The sequence below is a fragment of the Phymastichus coffea genome, unplaced genomic scaffold (genome assembly GCF_024137745.1).
Source record: "Phymastichus coffea isolate CEN01 unplaced genomic scaffold, Cenicafe_Pcof_1.1 PCOF00034, whole genome shotgun sequence".
NCBI lineage: Eukaryota > Metazoa > Arthropoda > Insecta > Hymenoptera > Eulophidae > Phymastichus > Phymastichus coffea.
Genome location: NW_026706845.1, coordinates 3,230,572 through 3,249,478, shown reverse-complemented (window position 1 = coordinate 3,249,478; position 18,907 = coordinate 3,230,572). Strand labels below are relative to the sequence as shown.

The window sequence follows — 18,907 nt, the reverse complement described above, 5'->3', positions numbered from 1 at the left end:
CCGGGGTGCTCGTTCTCCGGTCGAACGACCCCAATACTCCCTCCTCGGTGGCGTCGCTTTCCACTTCGGAAATTTTCTTTCGCCCGTCTACGTGGCGTCCGAGTCGATATCATATCCTCGGCGCGCGGCGCATCCCGCCTACCCGCCTGCATCCCCAACGCGGCCTCTTCTATGCGATATAAATTATTCGCGCTCTCCGATAATGCTGCACGCACTTCCCTTCGCATAACTAAGCCAGGCAGGCTCGCGAAGATGTTCCACGCCTGTCCGAAAACGTTCGGCCCTCTCGCGACACCCTGAAACGCCACCTCTCCGTGAGACGCCAACTCTTTCCTCGCATCGGCGAGAGCCGTCGCCCCATCATGTGACGCAATTTGGGCATTAATCTGCCCGTTCTCGCTCCTATACTCTGGCCCACTTCTCTGCGCCGCTACCGGCGGCGGCCACTCGTCGGAGGATGCCAAGCTCTCTCGCCTGCGAATTAACGCAGGCTCGATCTGGCTTTCCAGACGTCCGTTACTCCCCTCGCCTCTATCAAGCTGCAGGTCCATGTTGACCTCACGCGATTCCTCCCGCAGAATGGCCTCCGGCGGGCCCGGCATAACGCCCAACTCGAAGTCAAGGACTCAGGGGCGGATTAAACTCCGTCCGTTCACGTAAAATCATGTAGCGCAGCATGCGCTCCTGAATTTCCCCGAAGCCACCCGTCACGCTAAGGCCATAGCTCTTAAGGAGACTCAGTAACTCCGCGGGCGGCGTTTCATTGATTCGCCGCTTAAGAGCCCGTACCGATCTATCCTTTAATATTTCGCGCATAATCGCGCCCGCCGTCCCGCTTGGCGGCATCCTGACAAGCCCCCCGCTTCTCGCACCGCCCGAACACCCGATCCACTATCATGCTCGCGATGTAGGCACAACCGACGACTGCGTCGCGTAACTGTCCAATTATAAAAATGGAATGAAACAAAAAGAAACACTAATAACTAACACTAACTTACCCCAAATCGACCGTCCGGCCTACTCTCATCAACGGCGGATGCGACTTCTACGCATTCGCTTTCTCTCGTTTGTCCGTTACACTCGATCAATAATATAAAATAATTTTTCAGGCAGTGCGAATTATACGCACTGCTCTGCGTCCTTAATCTCAAAATAAAAACACAAATACTAACTACTCTCTCTCACCGCGGCTCCCAGGCAAGGGCGCACCTTTTATAATCCGCTAATCAAAACAGATTAGTACCCAATGGCCATACCGTTCAAGTATCTAACTAACCGCGCTGACAACAACCGCTTCTTAAATGGACTCGTCTATCCGTCCTTTTACTGGCCGTATACTATGGGTATAATGAATAGTGGCCTTCGACACGTTAGGTCGATGACTCACTCGCCCGTGCCTGAGTGTAGCGACGACAACACAACCATGCTACAATTTCGACCTCGTATCTCTCTCTCGATCGACGCTCTCTGTGAACCCGAGATAGGGAATGTAAACAAGCACCGGTCGAGCCGCGACTCAACGCAGCTCGGCCGATCGTTCGGTCACCTCTCCTCTCGGCCTCAACCGACCTTTTCAAATTCCTTTGTCTGCGCGAATTACTTTTCTACTTTATAAATTCACGTCCTGTCTCTCTTTCTCGCGATCATCTCAATCCCGATTTCCGCACTTACCCCACAAGGGATGCCATGTAACACGTACCTTAATAATTTAAGCCCTAACAACGTTGCATCACAAATTATTTAAGGGGAAAAGCTCGGAAGGCGAACTCGCTTCGTCGCGGAAAATTAACGAGGGCTATGTCGTCCAGTAATATCGATAATCGCGGTTTGACTAGTTACGAGAGAGACAGGTTGCATAAATAAACTTATCGGTTCGGATATTTTACACTTTATTAAAATAACAATATACATATGGCGTTGACGTGTGCGTCGGCCAAGTCCATTCCGTGCGAATTAACGCACAGGAAACAGACCGTCGCCTTACAGCTATCCCGCGAATTCCACGAGGGTGATGCGGATTCACGCATACAGCCACTCATCCGCGTCCGGCCGATACGATGCTTGGAGCGAGAGAAATCGAGGCGCGCACCGAAAAACAAAAAGGGTACCTGACCTTGGGAGGAAGCGCTACTGCGGAAGTCCGAGTCCACTGGGCCAACGATGTCGTCCTCAAAGGCGGATTTAGATGGATGCAGCTAGTCTTCCTCCTTGATGCTGGTCGCTTGATAGCAATCAACTACACACACTCGTTTTTGTCGCGAGGCTTAATTAGCTAGTAATTAGTTGCCGGTCAAAACCCTACTACTGTCCGATCTCGCGCCTTCCGCGACATCTTACGCGCCCCTCCCTACAGGCACCCAAAACGGCCGAGCGCCGCCGGCTACGCACACATGTGCGACTCATGCCGGCGACACTACTTCTCTCTCTCCTCCTCTGCTCTCCGCTCTTGCCCTATCCTTCCAACGCCAGGCATCTCCGCCGATCAGGAATCAAACCTGCAACAAAGCCACATCGTGCGTCGATACTCGGTTTTAATCAACCATGACCGATTGGGCAGCGGCTCAGGGGGAGGCACGCGGAAGAGAGAGAGAGAGAGGCAAACAGGGCGATCGAACTCAACGATCGATTCGCCCGTCACAGATGATTCCTCCAGCACTCACTCACTGGTAATCACTTCTTGTTAGGCACTTGCTTGTACTCACTCCACTATAACTGACCTCTACGGGAACAACTGCAACTGCAACTCCAACTACTTTTCTAGCACTTCTCTAATAACTTGAACTTTCTCTAATAACCTTTAGGACTTGAACTTGCTCTCTGGGTCTTGTGCAACCCTTTTTATATTAGGTGGGTGTTTGGGTGATAAGTCCCTCTCTCAGCCTCTCGGTTTTAGGAGGAGTGGAGCAGGCAATGATGTGTTAATTGGTCCGTTTGTTTCTTCTGATTTTCCTAGTTAAATTTTCGGGCCCTGATTGGAGCGGGGGCGTGGAGAAAATCGAGAGCGCGGACGTAAGGGTACAGGCCTTAGCTCATAAGATGGCTCTTCAAGTATCATTCGGAGCCAAGATGAATTAAAAATTTCGTAATTATTAATTAATTGAAGTTGGAACAACCATAATCGACCAATACATAACTTATACACTACTTATATTAACAATCAATATTATAATTAAATTCGCCGCAAAATACAGTTATCAATAATTATATAATAATAAAATATAATAAAAATAGAGCGATGCTTGTTATCTCGCACGGCAAGTTGTATAAATTCGTAGATTAATTTCTTATAATAAAAGTTCGCTAAATAATATGTATTCATTAAAATTAACATATTTTTTTATTCTTTTCTACTTTCTGCTTAAACTAAGCTCCGGAGCGAAAACTCGATAGGAGGTTTTGAGAGGCCAAAATTAGTTTTGATATATTGTTGAAATTATAATATTCAAGTTCAAAAAATATTATTTCATAATTTCTAATGCCTAATTTAATTGGAAAGGGAAAAATTCATTAGTTATGATGTGAATAGGATGCAGACGCGATCCCACGGCCCTCTTCTCTCATCGGCATGATAACGCTTCACGATGTATACGATGATCGTAGGCTCTTATCAACAGATACGCATGGGACAAAGCAGGATAGAGCGTCGATTGTAAGGCCGAGTACGCAGGCTCGGGCCACTATCAAAGTTTATATAAACACTTTATTTCGAATGCGTTTTCATCGTGAGAAATTAGGAAGGTTCCCACTCCGTTCGTCATATTTAATAATTAAATTAACCTAAAAAAAAACTAAGTTACGGCTGGCCGTCACAAACCAAACGACTCCAAACCCCTAACCTCCAGACAGGCCGAAGGCCTATACTTTACCGTAGTCATGAGTATAGACATATTACCAATATTTTATTCAATCATTTTGTATGTAACAAATAACGTCTGGTTTTATGCTTTAATCAAAGATTATTTATTTTTCTGCTTTTATAAATTAGCATAATTTCAAAAGTAATTTCATTAATTATAAAGTATTTCGTAAATTTCATAATTATATAATTTTATAAATTCAAAAAGTCCACACTTTTTTGCAAATGAAAAAACATAGGTTAATAAAATTATTTTATCAACCTTTTTTGCGCTTTGTAATAAATTTTAATGTTGTCAAACTTAGGAGTTTTTCATTGTTGCAATTATGTCGTAAGCCAAAAGTTTTTTAGATGAATTCTTGAAGTATTTACAGTCTGGAATTCCATAATAATACTATTTGATATGATTTAATGAATTTATCAAAAAATCTAAATTGAATAATAAATATTATTTTCATTATTATTATTATTTTTCATTATCATTGCTATTATAAGTATTACTGTTATTTTTTTTTTACAAGGAGTTGCGAAATCCTTTTTGCGGATTCCCCTTAGTCTTACTAACTAAGGGGTTATGTGGGACTCCCCGAAAAAAAAATAGGCCTACCCACTAAATCACCATCTCCTGGTGTCCTTCCCCTAGCCAGGGACTATGTTGATATTACTTCTGACTGGAGGTTTTGTCTGTGTTCGTCCGTTCGTGTCGTTCCTCCGTATCTCGTTACGTCACGTCACTTCGTCTGTTGAGTCATCTGTCAGGCAGCCGTCCGCGTTCTTACGTCTCAGTATAGTTTCCGTATAGGTAGCGACTAAGCGCTACCATTCGGGTTCATGCAGCATCACAGCCACGATGTTATCGAGGGAAATGCTGCCGACCGTTTCTTCCAGTTCCTGTCTGAGTCTTGTCCAGCGGTCACATGCGAAAAACGTATGTTCCGCGTCGTCTCGTTTGTGTCCACAGTACTTACAGTCAGGTGTTCGTAGTCTATTCATATTGTATAGGTACCGTAGGACGTATCCGTGGCCTGTCAAGAGCTGGGTGACGTAGAAATTTACATCACCAAATTTCCTTCCGAGCCACAACCTCAAGTCCCGTATCAATCGTCTCGTTCAGTTACCACCTCATTCCTCTGTCCATCAAGCATTGCCAAATGTCAATTGTCCTGCCGCGCTCGGCGATTGCTCCGTTCTATCGTCCTATGTCTGCGCTGCTCCCGTAGATCCTTTTGCGTTAAAAGCCAGAAGATACACGGGTATTACACCAGCCACCACCAAAACAGCCTGCGCAGAGACTGTTCGGCAGGAGCAAGCGATTCACAGTATGCCCTGTCTCTGTACCATCATCATCGACTTACAGTATTTCTTTGTCTTCAGGGAGTCTGCCCGTATTTCCGCGCCGTATAGAAGGATCGAGTGAGCTGTTGCCATTAACAGTCGTCATTTTCCCGATCTTGGTCTCGTCGTATTTGGATTACAAACGACTCAAGGATGCTATCCTGTCTGCCGCTTTCCGGGTTGTTTTCTGTATATGAGGCCAGAAGGTCATCTTCGTATCAAGGGTTACCCCAAGGTACTTGTATTCCCTCTTGATCTCCATCTCGCATGTCCCCACCCTCATGTGCAGTATCGTCTGTATGCGTCTTCTCGTGATAAACATTAGTTCCGTTTTTTCTGTTGCGAGTTGTAGTCCGTGGTCTGTCATCCATCGTCCGACTCGTCTCATGGTCTGGTTCAGCTGCGCCAGCTCGGGGGACCTCTTCGTAATCACCGCCGTCACGTCATCAGCGTAGGTGACGAGGGATACTCTGAGCAGCATCCCAAGCCAAAGCAAGCTATCGTATAAGCTATTCCAGAAGTCAGGTCCCAGTATCGACCCCTGTGCCCCCCCAGTAGTGACCTGTCTCGTTACTTGTCCTTCGATCGCCTCGTACGTTATCCGTCTGTTTTTTAAGTAATTCTCCACAACTCGAAGCAGGTATGGCGGGATCCCGAAGATGCTTTTCAGCGCCTCCAAGATATCCTTCCATCTGGCCGAATTGAAAGCATTCCTAATGTCGAGCGTCGCCAGCAACACTATAGGTCGCACTGCGTGGCAGTGTCTGTCTAGTTCCAGGAAAGAGTCGACCACCTTTTGGCCCGCTCCAATCGTCGAAACCGAACTGCAAATCCGATAAACTCCCTCCGGTCTGTATCGCATCCATCAGTCTTGGTCTCAGTAGTTCAAAGAGTTTACCAGTCGTGTCAAGTAAACTCAACGGTCGGTAAGCCAAAGGCGTGCCAGGATCGCTCCTACCTTTTGGGATAAGAACGAGCTTTGCCACCTTCCACCGGTCGCTGAACGTTCCTGTCGTCAAGCACGTGTTGTAATTATTATTATCGTTATTATTATTATTATTATTATTATATTACTATGATAATTTTTGCTATTGGTAAAAATACATAAAAGAATATTAATACTCGAACTTCATTTGCAATTAAAGAACACGTTATTATTGAAAAGGAATTGTATATACACTCATTAGTTTAATGAATGTTATCATACATTCAATGATAATTCCACAGATAAATGTCTTTCACTAATAAAAGTTGTTGACAATATGTGCGAATCAGTATATTCTTTTTTTAGATTGTTTTCATCGAGTGTTTACCTCAGCTGCCTGTGTTATTTTTTCGAAAGTGAGAGAGTTTTGTGGATATTCTAGTTCGATGCCGGAAAGTACGAATAGTACGTCTTTTTGTTTGTCAGTGGTATCATACAGTTGCAGAAAATTTTCTTTAGTGAATTTATATAGATTTACATTATTCAATTTCAAAGTGAATAAAAGTTTCTATAAATTTTAAAAGTAAAAAATAATTAGTTTAAATGTGATTATTTTAAAAATACGGAAGTATTTTCTTCACTTTTTGAACATCTTTTCAGTAATTATTACGTTTCATATAAAATGAATAAATAAACTTTTGTATTTTTGCTTCTTCAAATTAACCTCGATACCGCTCGAGGGGCTCGTCTAGAAAAGATACTGTTTTGTTTCGTCTTGTTTCGAAAATTTATTGTAACGAAAAAAACTTATTTATTTTTTTTTCAAAATTCCTTCAAAAATAAAAATGTATAGACCAGTACAGTCTCTTGTTTAGCGATTTCGAGTGTAAGAATCCTATCATAGTAGTTAATTATCATTCATTTTGGGCACGACTTCTACACAATATGCCTTATATTTTGACCAGAACAAAAAGTGTAACCGATTAAAGAATTATTATTTAAAGTGTGAAATAAACTTTGAACTAATATGAGTTCGCTGAAGGTGCCATGTCTGTTTTCAAAGCGAAAAACCACACGATTTTCGGTGATTTTTTTAAAAGAAGTTAAAAACTCTATTTTATTATAGAAAATTGTTGGTTCAAAAGGGTTTTTCGAAAAATTATTTGAAAGAAAATTATTTTAAATTAAAACTTTATATTAACTTTATAATAAAGTTTATATATATAACATATATATATATATAATATTATATATATAACTTTATAATAAAGTTAAAACTTCATAGAAGTAAGTTTGAAGGTGTTTGGAGGTCGAATCACGTATTTTTAGAAAATGTTTCAGCTTAGTCGGACGTAATTTAAAAGATATAACGTTTAAATAAAATCCCCTTTTTGTGAATAACAAAGTTATGGTTATAACTAATTGTAAGTAAATTTTCTTTTAGTGAAAACATAAGTATTTTGTATTCTTTCGAAAACAATTTGTACAATTAAAATATCTTAATTTATTTCATCTGAAGAATGGAAAAACCGTTTTTTAAAAATCAAAAATTCACTATAAATCAAAAACGTGTTGATAAAATCAAAATTGATTCTTTTCATGCATTCGGGATAGAAAAACAAAAATGGATACCAAATTTTATCGATATCCGATGGACAGTTCAAAAATGGTATACGTACATACACACACACGCACGCACGCACGCACGCACGCACGCACGCACGCACGCACACACACACACATCCATACGGACATTTTCTAAAAACACGTTTTTTGAACTTCAAACGAAGTTTTTTTATGAAGCTGAAAATTTTACTATTACAAAGCTACTTTGAAGAGGAAGCAAAATTTTAAGACAATTGCTTTTACGATTTTCAAGATATCTTGGTCACCGAAAAACAACTCTGAAAAAGACAGGTATCCTTAACATGGCTATAATTCCCTTAATTTACAATATTTTTTAATACCAAAATTCATGAAAGTTTTTCAATATATCTACTTTGGAAACAACAATTTGCTGTAAGCAAAAAGACAATTTTAATTTCTCAAAAAGATCCACGAAAATCGCGTTTTTTTTCGCCTTGCGACTAGGAATAAGCCATCATTAATATGTTGCGCATTAAGGGCGGAAAGAAGGAGATTACAGACAAGAGTGACAGTTGTCACCCTAGCGAAGTGAAGGTGGCAATTACTCATTATGGTCGTCTTCTTTATACCCATTATGCACACCACAGTTTTTCTCTAATCTGCACCGTAAGTGTGTTATTTCATACATGTAAATGCGAGTGGAAATTATAGCACTATTTTCCGCTCTAGAGCGGAAAAGAGAGCCCTAGGGTGGAATGTAAGCCCTACGACGGAAATTTTTTCCTTTTCTGCACTTTTTCGCCCGTAAGTTTATTTTCCGCCCAAGGGTTCATTCCTCCGCCCTTGAGTGGCAAAGTGCTATTTTCCGCTCGATTTACATGTAAATAACAGCATACTTTCGGTGGAGGCAAGGCAAAAAGATACTTTCAACATGTATGTAACCATGGTACATGCATGTAATAAAGTTTTTTAAGAAACTCAAAGAGATTTTTTATAACTTATAAATAAAAATTACAATTTTCGGCGCCTATAAAGTGAATCAAAAATAGAGTTTCCGGAACATCACAAAGTGAAACGAGAATTCTTCCACAATGCATAAATTAATGATTTAATACAATTTACATTCACTCGTTTTATTTTGGTAGAAATGTAGCAGTCATGTCTTACATGCAAAAATACAGCTTGTATAAATTTTACCGCTTGTTTTTATTTCAGATTGCAAAATGAAAATTGATCCGTTAACGTTCTAAACTCATTATTAGAATACTTTCCAGCGTTAAACATGCCAGATAGTGTCACGAATTATCATGAAACAGAGTTGGCCGAAAAATAAAAGAAATTTTAATAGATGCAACACATGATTTCAACGATGTAGAAATAATTACTGATGACTCTTTGGATTTTCAAGAAGAGTATAAAGACCATAATGCGGAAATAATTGAAGATGAAGTGCAACATCATTTTCCTGATCCGGATATACACTACCGCCCATAAAGATTTGCCATCCCCTTGCTGAAATCATCAAAACTTTAGAGTTTTATGGCTCAGTTTCTATAATAGCTAGAAAATCCTGCAGAGTCTCATTTGAAAGGTCTTGCCAAGACCTTTCAAATGTTGTAGAACATAATTGATTTTATTTGTTTTTTGTACAACTTGTGACGTCATAAACAAATTGTTTTTTTTTAATTTTTTCACATCAACTTCGACCCCGATTTATTTATATAACGGATTCTACAATGGAAAAACTGTATAGTCCATTCGATAGAGCTTTCAAAAAGCTACAAAATCCATATCCGGAAAATTTTTTTACCTTTATTTTTTATGAGCTATATGGTGTTTTATACAAAAACAAAGAGTTTAAAAAAATGGGCTGTATTTTTTTTATTTTTAACTCTAAAGAAAAAACTCTTAGAAGAAAAAATGTAGTATTTTGCAAGAGCTATCAAATGCGCCACTCAGAATTTAAAAAAAAATTTTTTTTTTCACGTTTTTTAGAATTGAAATTTTTCTAGAAAAAAAAATGAAATTACATATATTTAATAAAATTAGTAAGTAACTAGTATTTATAACTGAATGGGTTTACAAACAATGATAACAAGATACATTTGTTGAACCATAATTTATTACTTACTCAGAATAGATTAACATAATTTGGTTACAATTTTTCTACAAAATTTATTTATTACAACATTTCAATAATAACATAACAATAATAATTTCATTTTTTATAATACTAATAACGCTTGTAATTAATATATTATCACAATCTGAATATAAATTTCAGTTGTAAACAAAAACGAAACAATACTAATTATTTAAACGTTTTTTTCATCGAAATGTCCACCTTTGTTTACTATAACTACTTTACAAATTCGAGGCATTCGTGCTACAAGTTTCTCTAGAGTTTCTGCACTTATTTTTTTCCACTCATTTTCTAAGACATTCCAAAGATCCTTCTGGGAAGTAGGTCCTACCTTCCTTACAGCTCTATCTAGATCATTCCACAATAGTTCGATAGGGTTAAGATCAGGAGAGTACGGTGGCCATTCCATCACAACTAATTTTTTTTTCTTCTCCAATTGAGCAAGATAACTTTTACATAACTTTGAAGTATGCTTTGGGTCTTTATCTTGTTGGAACGTAAATTTGCGACCAAGTATTCTTGTTCCGGAAGATACAACATTTTTTTCAAGAATTTTTTTGTAACCTTCTTTTTTCAACTTGCCATTAATTTTAAGGTCACCAACCTTAGAACCACCAAAATAACCCCATACCATTACTAAGCCGCCACCATGTTTAACCGAAGCACACATATTTTTTTCTAAATGTTTTTGCTTATTTTTTCTCCGCACAAAACATCTGCGTTTACTACCAAAAACCTCGAATTTGCTCTCATCAGACCACAAAACTTTTTTCCAATCATCAATGGTCCAAATTTTATGTTTTCTGGCCCAAGCCAATCATTTCTTTTTATTAATCGGTTTTAGTAAAGGCTTTTTAATTGCTATTCGACAGTATAGACCATCTTCATGAAGTCGTCTCTTTATCATAGTAACACTAAGTTTAACATCATACGCTTTTTGAGTTTCAACAGCAAGTTCGGGTACCTTGAGTCTTGGATTATGTGTACTTGTACTACAAATGTGTTTATCAGTAGCGCTCGTAGTTTTCCTAGGCCTTCCTGAAATTTTTTTGTTTTTGATATTTCCTTGAGTTATGAATTTTTTAATGTTATAATCAACTGTTCTTCTTGGAATATTCAAAATTTTGGAAATTTCATTATTACTTTTATTCACTTTATGCAAGGCCACTATCTCAGATCACTCTTCAATGCTTAAGTTTCTTTTTTTCGTCATTTTTAATGAACAAAAAATACATGCATAATTTACTGACTAGATTGGACACATTGATATTTCACTCATTAAAGCTGATAAGAGACTGAATTTCCATACGTATTCTCTGCTATATGTATACATTCATGAAAGTCAAGTAAATCAAACCAAGTAAACACTCAGTGATTATCACAGTGATTATCGGTGAGCACAATACTGTAGAAAGTCATTAAAAATGAAAACAATGCAAATTCCTCTGTTACAAACGTCGAATACAATAAATGTATCTTGTTATCATTTTTTGTAAGCCCATTCAGTTATAAATACTAGTTACTTAATAATTTTATTAAATATATGTAATTTCATTTTTTTTTCTAGAAAAATTTCAATTCTAAAAAACGTGAAAAAAAAAAATTTTTTTTTTAAATTCTGAGTAGCGCATTTGATAGCTCTTGCAAAATACTACATTTTTTCTTCTGAGAATTTTTTTCTTTAGAGTTGAAAATAAAAAAAATACAGCCCATTTTTTGAAAATCTTTGTTTTTGTATAAAACACCATGTAGCTCATAAAAAATAAAGGTAAAAAAATTTTCCGCATATGGATTTTGTAGCTTTTTGAAAGCTCTATCGAATGGCTTATACAGTTTTTCCATTGTAGAATCTGTTATATAAATAAATCGGGGTCGAAGTTGATGTGAAAAAATTAAAAAAACACAATTTGTTTATGACGTCACAAGTTGTACAAAAAACAAATAAAATCAATTATGTTCTACAACATTTGAAAGGTCTTGGCAAGACCTTTCAAATGAGACTCTGCAGGATTTTCTAGCTATTATAGAAACTGAGCCATAAAACTCTAAAGTTTTGATGATTTCAGCAAGGGGATGGCAAATCTTTATGGACGGTAGTGTAGCACCAACAAATCAATGTTCAGCAGATAATGAAGAACTAGATTTTGAACACAAAAAAAGAGCTGTTGATTTTTGGAGAAGTAGCAAAACGAAGCAAAATTTAAGTCTCAAAACAGTGCAAAAGAGATTCAAGAAAGTATCATCTATTAGTCAGCTACGTCGTTCGGCTCATTAAATTAATAAAGGTGGCACGTATAGAGAAAAAGTAGTACAAATTTGTTAGTATACCCTGGATAATTTTAAAGCAGCTGTCGACAGTGGTTCAATTATCCATGATGTAGATATAATTCGATGGGCCTTACAAGCTAAAAAAGAAATTGGGTTTGATGATATTAGATTCAAAGCTTCTAAACATTGGTTACTCAAATTTAGCAAGCACACAGAATAGTTTCGAGGAAAATAAATAAGTTCATAACAAGAAAAACGCTAGAAATTAGTGCAGAACTTACGGCTAAAGCTGAAGCATTTATCGATGACGTTAAATCGTGTATACCAAGGATTAGACTCGAGATCTTGTATAATTTAGATCAGAGCGGATTTCAGCTAGCAATGCATTCTCGAAAAACATTAGCAGTAGAAGGGGAAAAGGAAGTGCAATGTCCGGTACAGTCAATTTCAGCAACAAGGCATAGTTCTACTATACACCCACTAATATCAGCTACTGGAGAACTGTTGTCACCGCTATTTCTAGTTTTAAAGGAAACAAGTAGCAAGTTTGGCCGTATTGTAGAACAAAACATATTTAGACCAGAAAACTTGTACGTGGAAGCATCCAAATCTGGAAAATTAACAACAACTAAGGGAACTAATAACAATTTTTAGATTGTAATATCGTTGATCAGTTAATTAGTAAATCGTTTAATTGCAGATCACTTCAAAATCTGATTGGAAAAAATATTTTATCCCCACGTAGACCATCACTTAATATTATTACTTGATTCTTGGAGTGGTTATTGTGACAAAGTTATAGAAGATACGATGCCACAAAATAAAATTATTAACATAAAAAAAATTCCAACTGGAACCACAGGAAAAATACAACCACTTGATGTCTATGAATTCCGTATTTGGAAAAACTTTATCCGAACATTTTTTGATAATGTAATGTTAATGGATCATGATATGAATTTACAGGTGAGAAAGAATATAATTAAACTTCAATCATTGGTTCACAACCAACTGTCTTCACCGAGATATATAGATTTGTTTAAATATTCCTGGTATAAAAGCGGTTACGTCAATGAAAAACCAGATAAATTTGATAATCCTATAGATTTCAGTTTTGGAAAGTCTTGTGCAACACATTGTGAAATAGAATGGTACACAAACATTGCAATTGTACGATGTGGTTGGTGCAAAAAAGCATTGTGCTTTAAACACTTTTATGAGGACTACCATTATTGTAAAAACTTCGTAAAATAATACATTTTATGTTCAATACAACAAATGCACTATGGCAAAAGATAAAAGATTGTAGATTATTATTATTATACTCTAATATTATAAACAAAAATACATTATAAGTTAAATTTACAATAAAGGAATTTCAATAATATTCTGATAACAATTTCTACGGAAATTATAAAACTTCTTCACACACAGAACTTTCTTGTTTACAAATTTAGGAATTTGAGGTGGTTTCGTTAAAAAGCACGCATCTAGCCTATTTGTTGTTTAGGGGTTTAGGGCTTAAGGCTCTTTAGTTCACATGTACAGGCTACAAAGATCACACATTTGTAAACAAGTTTTTATGAAAGTTAAAATTTTTTTTCAACATTTTCGTCCACCACATTGGTTTCGCCATTTTAAGTTTTGAAAATCTGATATCAGATTTGCAAAGAGCGACCTCGAAAACCTCTATATACAAACGCTTTACGAAATATTATGTATTGAATTACATATTTACAGTTATTTTGTGTTAGGGATGGTTTATCTCCCTTAGGGGTACTATTTATTAAAACACCGAAAGACGTCAACTAAATTATGTTATTATGGATGTTTAAACTTTTTTATTCTAAAATTATGCCAAAAAATATATGTTTTCAACCCCTAAAAAGTAAGGGATGTTACCCTTACTCTTCAAATCACCATGAAATACTTGCTCCTTTTGTAAGAAATAACCTCCAATTTGTTTCACTGAAAAATATTAATTTTAAGCCGAGATATTAAAAAAAACGCTTTTTGGAGGTTAACTTTAGGGAAGGTTTTTACCCCTTAAAAGTGAAAATTAGCCGATAAAAAAATACCTGTCTCTTATTTTTTTATGTTCTACTATACGAGGTGTGTTCAAAAAGTACGGTGACTTTTCAAATTTCACGGGCAACGTACTTTCGATTATCGATTTTTTTGTTTTGCTATGTTGGTACACTCTTCCCGAACATCTGTACCAAGTTTGAAGTGTATAGCATTTTTTGTTTGGTTGTGAGAGGCGTTAAGGTTATAAGTGTTTTGCGTGCTCGGCGATTTCTTGCTATCGAAAAATATGGATCAAAGGATTTGCATCAAATTTTGTGTAAAAAATAAAACAAAGTGCTCCGAAACACTTGAAATGTCGACGTTGGCATACGGTGAAACTGTTCTGAGTAAAAAAAATTTTTACAAGTGGTACAAACTCTTCCAAGATGGCTAGGAAGATGCCAATGACGAGCCTCGCTCTGGACGCCCAAGCACGTCAACAACTGATGAAAATGTTCAAGCAGTGAAGAAAATTGTTCTGGAAAATCATCGAATCACTATCAGAGAAGTTGCTGAGGATGTTGATATATCGCTTCATCGATTTCATGGCTCATGCCATGAAATTTTTTCTAACGTTTTGGGTATGAGACGTGTGTTAGCGAAGTTTGTTCCGAAACTGCTAAATTTTGACCAGAAGAACCGTCGCATGAGCAACGCTCAAGAACTGTTGAATGACGTCAACGACGACCCAGATTTACTCAAAAGAGTCATAACTGGTGACGAATCATGGGTATATGGTTATGATATCGAAACCAAAGTCCAATCGTCCCAATGGAAGAGCCCAGATGAGCCAAGACCGAAAAAAGCACGCCAAGTTCGATCAAATGTCAAAGTTTTGCTCACTGTTTTCTTCGATTACCATGGCATGGTGCATCAGGAGTTCTTACTATATGGACGTACGGTCAATAAACAGTATTATCTTGAAGTTATGCGCCGTTTGCGAGAAGCAATACGAAGAAAACGCCCAGAATTGTGGAAAAACAATTCATGGCTTTTGCATCACGATAATGCCCCTGCTCACTCATCTTTGCTTGTGAGAGATTTTTTGGCCAAAAACAACACCACAATCATGCCTCAGCCACCATATTCACCGGATTTGGCACCATGTGACTTTTTCTTGTTCCCAAAACTAAAGAGACCTATGAAAGGATGGAGATTTGAACGATTGAAGAGATAAAGACTGCATCGCTGGAAGAGCTCAAGGCTATACCGAAAAGTGCTTATGAGAAGTGCTTTGAGGATTGGAAAAACTGTTGGCATAAGTGTATTGTATCTGAGGGGGATTACTTTGAAGGGGACAACATAAATATTGATAAATAAATGAATATTTTTTCTTAAAAATACAAAGTCACCTTACTTTTTGAACACACCTCGTATGTATCAAAATCATCAAAATCGGTGAATTCGGGTTGGGTATCTTTCCCTGTGAGCGCTGGCTGCGTGAACGCTGCCGCTGCGCCATACAATGGCGTATACTTCAGCGGCGTTCTGAAATTTCTAAAAGATTGCCTCGCGGGCAATCGCGAACGCCTTTTCTGCGGCAATTCTTCTGCTGCATCCTTACCTAGGGCGTATACACTTGTCTCTGGGCAAACTCCCCGTTGGTTACTACCGTTACTTTATTCGGTAGCCTCAGCCTCGCTTGGAGGTATTTGGGAAAACTCAGCTAGCTGGAAACAGGCGCGAAAATACGAAGTCGTTTTGTTACTATGAACGTACCGATGAGGGAACGGGATCCTACTAATGGATGATACCAATGATTATATTACATACAAAATTTACTTATCACTAAGGCGTCCTTTATTGTTTTGTTATTGATGTATAAGCTTTGAGCCTGTGCTGCTATTACAATTTGCTACACGTGGTATATACGGGCGCCGCCATCTTATCCGCTGCCGTGTAAGAACCACGCTCAATCACTTTCGCTACAATTGCATTACACGCGCGATCGCCTTTTCTCTTTTTGCGATTTCACGTAAGATCGCCGGCGACTTCATCTAAACGCACGAAACTATTAACGCGAAGCTGGCCAGCTTACCTTACGAGAACAGCTCTTAACCGAGTCGTCACTCAGGTTAACCTCGCTTTATCTTTTGGTCACGCTCCAGACGTCGCCAGTATCGAGTTGGGTGTCCGACAAATTGTTTTCGCACAACCTCCTAGGATGCCCTTCTCCTCTCAGCTAATGTCCTTCACACAAGTTGCGGCACTCTTCTTTAAACACAAGAACTTATTCGCCCTCTATAAGGGCTACGTCCGCATACCGCGAGCAGCTATCCTAGACTCTTTTGTTTTTTCTATCTATCTCTCTCTTTCCGCGCAGTGCGCGCCCTCAAATCATGTCCGGCAGGTGCTGGCTCTCGCGGGCAATCGTCCTGACGAGGTGAGAGCGCGGATGTAACATTCATCGTTACAGTTCATCAATTCATTTTTGAAGGCATCTTATTCCTTATATATTTTCGTTTGACCCATAAATATATATAAACAAATGTTACATTAGAATAGATAAAAAAATAGTTGATTCATCCCATTATCCAAAGCTTATGCTTACCAAAAATATATAAGGTTAATAATTCGCTTAAATCAATCATTTCGAGTGAAAGTAGCCTACTAATACGCTGGCAAAAATAAAAGGTACAGAGCTTAAAGAATGTCTTCATAAACCGACTTTTCAGGTTATTAACAGTTTCCAATCAAAAAAAAATACAAGACTAAATAATTCCTCCAGATCATCTAAAAATTTCGTTAGATGTTACTCCTTTGTTGACAAATATTCCCGAATAATTGTTTATTTGCAGTTTAGATAAATATTTTCACTATATTCATGATTTCTCTAAAATTTTCTTCACAGCCATTCTTGATATTGTAAAATTTTTATTTTACCATATATTTTTTCAATTTGGTAATAAAACATATCAACAAATTTTCGGAAAGCCTATGGGATTATTTCTTTTTTATTTACCGATACTCTAATGTATTGAAAATGTATATATACGAGTAGTACATGTGGTTTTAGATACTTTTAATAGTGACAATAGCCATTTTTATTTTACCCATGAAGTTGAGTGTGATAATGCCATTTCTTCTCTGGACTTATTACTGATCAAAATATGGAATATATTTATCATTAATTGCTATCAATAATTTGGTAGATTTTTGAATTTTAATGCCAATCACATTTTGCATTCTGACATTCGTACAAATTGTTTCATGATAATAATTGAAAAATAGCCTAAACTATTTTAATGAATAACACAGACCGATAAAATTTAGAAATGGAAAAAGCACAGAAACACGATAGTATATCGTCGTAGGTTTTCGAAGTGCTATTTCCAAATCCAACTTCACAATCGATCTATTACTTAAGGTTCTCGAGATGTCCTAATGTAAAAGAGCAAAAATCATGATTATTTGTTACGAAAGAGCGTTAGTAAGTTCTTAAAAAATCCAAGAGATTGCGCGCAAGATAGCATAACTTATATTGTTACAGCAAGCGTCACTTTTAACTAGTATACTTTCTAAGTTTCAACCAGATCCATCAAGTTGTTTCATTTTTATCCTTAATCAAAGCGAACAACTTTTGCTTATTCTTTAATACAGTCGAACCTCGATAATTCGAATTTATGCGCCAGTTTCTTGAAATTCCTATACTAATATGTAAGAAAAACCTCGATAATTCGAACTTTTTTAGTCCGAATAGTCGAAAAATTCTCCAAAAATTTTCCCCAAAAATCTTACTGTTCATCTTGACTGAGATTTCTCCAGAAGCAGACTGTCCCTGCCATCGCTCATAAAACAACGTATATGAATTTAGGCGAGACTACATACATACATATGTACATATCATAGAGTATCGATGAGCCCTGGAACAAAGCCCTTATATAAACTCTATTGATAGGTATAAGACATCTTTAAAAGGAACTAGAAAATGTATAGAGACAACAGTCTCGATTGATCTCTGTAGATTACGTTTTCAAATTTTGCTTAGTGACTCAACTTATTTTCAGTGTATGTATGTACTTCTAATCTTTCTGAAGGTTTTATATATATACATATTTTTGGTTTGATATCATTCTTCGAGTGTCTATGATGTCAGATTCACGTAAAACCTACAAAACTCTCACTCTCGAACAGAAGGTTGCTGCAATCAGAGAAGTTGAGAAAGGCATAAAGAAAAAATCGGAAATCGTTAAGCAGTTCGAGATTCCCCAAAACACTCTTTCTACTTTTTTTTGAAGAGTAAGGAGAAGATTATTGTGAAATTTTCTCTATCGAGTTAAAGTAGAAAAAGATGCAGGTGGCCAGTGTTGAGGACGCAAGCGCGCGGCACCTTTCTATCGATTGAAAAAAAAAATTGAGAAGTCGGAAGCAGACCCTATGATAGAAAGTGTTAATAAAATAGAAGCTAAAGGAAAAAAAGCTGTTAGAGAGAGTTTAATTCAAGGTGAAGTGATGCGACAGCAATTGCTAAGCAACAAAAACAATTTTAAGGGAGAACAAATGAAATTACTTTATGCAAAAGTTGTGTCAGGTAAAATTGTAAAGAAATATAAATTGATGAAAAAAAATAACGGTCTCATAAGTGAATACATGCAGCGTAAAAACACCGCAATAGCAGACCCGTGTTGGAAACGAAACAGGAATAGATTGGATGAGCGTCGAAAATTGGCAAGAAAAAGTATCAGAGAGTTTTTAGAAAGAGATGAGAATAGTAGTATGGCTCCAA

At 37.2% G+C, this 18,907-nt stretch overlaps 1 protein-coding gene across 6 annotated transcripts in view; it reads right to left on the bottom strand.

The window, feature by feature from the left end:
• Positions 1-18,907, bottom strand: part of LOC131663382 (sperm-associated antigen 7 homolog) — a 190,392-nt gene that overhangs the window by 64,669 nt on the left and 106,816 nt on the right. The gene's annotated exons all lie outside the window — the stretch shown is intronic.